The following is a 3,440-nucleotide window of genomic DNA, read 5'->3' on the forward strand; positions in this document are numbered from 1 at the left end:
AATAAAAATAAATTTAAAGAGAGTGGCTGGAGAGATGGCTTACCAGTTAAGAGCGCTGGCTGCTCTTCTAGAGGACAGGGGTTCAGATCTCAGAATCCACATGGCAGCTAACACAGAGGACCTGGGTTTAGATCCCAGCACCACATGGCAGCTAACACAAAGGACCTGGATTCAGATCCCAGCACCACATGGCACCTAACACCAATCCTTAACTCCAGTTCCAGGGGAATTAACACTCTTCTTGATTTCTGTTGGCACTGTGTACTTACTGGATGGAACCTTGGACTTCATGCATTCTCTAGCTCTGGTTTAGAGTACTACGCTCCCAAACAATTTCCTTTCTCTTTGTACATTACTTCTGACCACTTCTTTTTATAAATTTTTATTTCCTGTATCTTTTTATTTTCTTCCTTAATTTCATCATCACTGTCTGTCTGAATTCTACATTCCTCTTTCCACCTTGCTGTCGTGGTGGCCTCATCACTGTCTGTCTGAATTCTGCACTGCTTTTCCACCTTGCTGTGGTGGGGGTGTCATATTTGCTACTTGTTATACAGGGATTTTACTCTTATTTCTGATTTGCTTTTATTTACTACTCTTCTTCACTTTCTAGTGTAACACTTCCAGTGGGTTAGTTAGAAGCTTGTCACTGAGCTCTACTCCAAGCCAGCTGGAGAAATATGATGTTACTAAGTTCCCAACTGTAACTCACAAAAATCTGGGAATAGGCACCACGGATGCACCCAGCAAAATACACCCAGCCTCGCAGCTGCCCCAGCCCCGACTCCTGCTGCCTGGCAGGTGTTGCCCACTCACCTGGGTCCTTATGGGGACTCACTTCCCTGCCCATGGGGTAAGTAGTGCAAGGGCTGTATGGGTGACCCTGTGCCAGGATTAGGCACAGCAGCCATGGCCCCCAGCACTAGAGCAATTTCTCTCTGCTCTGTGCAGCTGCCGTCCTTTAAGCCCCATAGCTAGGAGGACTCATCACAGTCTGGCCTGTAGTACCGTGCCAGCCCTGACAGCCACAACTCGGAAGCTTTTTTTTCAGTCATATATATATATATATAAACAACTTCTTGCAGAGACAAATGAAGTGCTTTCAGTGTTGTGTGGTGGGGAAAAATGAGTAGCAATGATCAGGGGTACATCTAATCTGTCCATGCGTGGCTGGGAAGTGGTGAATGCAAAGTGGGACCTCCAGGTATCTAATAACAAAATATCACACACAGATAATTTAACATTTTAGAAAGTTGCAGGACCAGGAGACTCCCTGTTCCTTAGAACAAAGAGCACCCACTATCTAACTCTCAAGATTTTATTCACAGATATGGGGAGCTCTAAGCAGGTATTCAGGAACAAAGGGCAAACAGATCAAGGGACACTTCTCAGGAGGAGTTCAGGAAACAATTAGCAGCAATATGTGGGGTTTGCAAGGTACAGAGCAGATATTCACACAACTGTCTAAGTAAGGCATAGTTTGTTATCTACTCTAAACATAAGCATAAGAGACAGTGCTCTTCAGAACCTGGGTGTATACCTGCCTATCTGGCTCTGCCATCTGAGGCCATCATGGCTACTGGCAACTTTGCATTTGTAGTGAAGCCTGCTTTCTGCAGAGTTCAAACGGCAGTGGCTCCAACATCTCAGATTTTTTATTTGTTATAAGACAGGGGCCCTGGTAATTTGTGGTTGAAGAGCTCTCATCTGACTTCTATGGGTTAGTTAGTCCAGTTCTGCAGACTGCACAGAAAAGAAAAAGCACAGCTACAGCCACAACGAGAAAAGCAATAAAAACAATGACCAGATCTTTGAACCTGGTTCCCATGTTCGAGGATTAACGGCCTGAATTCCTGTCATACCTCAATGATTTGGTCATTAGAAGTGTCTAGTCGCAGTTGTCGGTCTCGCTTTCCTCCCACACTCCACCCCCCTCAGGCGTTAGCCCCACCCCTCTGCCCGCCCTGCCGACCCCACCGAACCATCCCCTGTGGAGCGGGTCCAGGGTGGTTCTGAGAGCCCCCAGCAGACCCCCATCGGGGGAGCCACAACTTCAAGGCTCCCCGGGATGACATGACCACCAAGAAGGGGGCGGCGTTTCCCCTCCCCCCTAAGGTCAAGGAACAGTGGAAAGACCACTTGAAAAGCAATGGAGACATGTCCCCTAAGGGTGAAGGGGAGTTGCCCATCACTACCCTGGTGAATGGAATAGAGGAAGCAGCTGGGACCACTGAAGATGCCATCGAGCCAGTGCCCCTTAGCCAGGGAGCCAAAGCCAAGGGAGAGGGTCCCCCACCAAGGAGTCCCCCAAGAAGAAGAAATTCTCTTTCAAGAAGCTTTTCAAAAGGAGCAGCCTGTCCTTCAGGAGAAATTGGAAGGAGGATGGGGCAATTCTCTGCCTCCCCACCCACAAAGGAAGAGCAGGAGCAGGGGGAGATCAGTGCCTGCAGCGACAAGGGCACAGCCCAGGAAGGGAAAACTACTGTCACCCCTGAAAACCGGGAGCCCCAAGCCAAAGGGTCAGAGGCTAGTGCTGCCTCCAAGGTAGGAGACACAGAAGAGGGGGCAGGGCCCCAGGCTGCAGAGACATCTACTCCCTCTGGGCCCAGAGTGGCCCTACATCTGCCAGAGATGAGCAGATCGAGTAGCTGGGTGGGTGCAAGTGGGTGATCTCTAAGCTGCAGAAACTGCTGTCTTTGTGAGGTCACTGCCTGGGGACCTGGAGCCCTGGCTGCCTTCCTGTGCCCAGAAAGGGGCTTTTATCCCCTTCCCAGCCACGGTTTACCCTCCTCTCCCTCCTATGGATTCTTCATCACCATGTGGCCTTCCTCTAAGGCCAGTTGAAGACAGTCCCCTGAGGTTTCTCAAATTAGGTTAGTCATGTGAAATGCTCCTAATGTAGAACCCTGAGACCCTCTTCATTCACCCGCTACTCCCCAATCCCTCCAGACCCCGATTAATTGCTCTTTTAGCTTCTGTAAAATGTTTGGCTACTGCTTTAGACATGCCTAGACATACCCTGGCATGCCCTGACCCCCGCCTGCTATTCCCCACACCCCTTCCAGGAAACTATAGATTAAGCAAGCCCACGCATAAAAACTTTACTATAAGGTAAAAATGGAGACTCCTGGTCCCACAGGTAACAGTCAGCACATTCCACAGCCCTGAGAATAGCACCTACCAATAAGAAAATTCCAGGGCTGCATCTTATACATCCAGTGGGTTTAAAATTATGTTGGCGCATGAGGGCTCCTTGAACCAACCAAAATGTATCTTTGGTATCCCCGTGCCTTTGTCTAAAACCTATAAAAGGCTCCACTCTCCCTTACTCTGGGCTCTCAGCATGGATCCATTGAGTTGGTGAGGTCTGAGAGCCCAAGCTTAAGCCCAAATAAACCATAAACCTTTGCTTTTGCATTTTGGTGTGTTGGGTCCTCAGT

At 49.0% G+C, this 3,440-nt stretch overlaps 1 pseudogene; it reads left to right on the plus strand.

The window, feature by feature from the left end:
• Positions 1–2,073: 2,073 nt before the first annotated feature.
• On the plus strand, positions 2,074–2,772 carry LOC103751336 (annotated as a pseudogene).
• Positions 2,773–3,440: the final 668 nt, after the last annotated feature.

This window comes from Nannospalax galili, unplaced genomic scaffold (genome assembly GCF_000622305.1).
Source record: "Nannospalax galili isolate Female #2095 unplaced genomic scaffold, S.galili_v1.0 scaffold1627, whole genome shotgun sequence".
In the NCBI taxonomy this organism is placed as follows: domain Eukaryota; kingdom Metazoa; phylum Chordata; class Mammalia; order Rodentia; family Spalacidae; genus Nannospalax; species Nannospalax galili.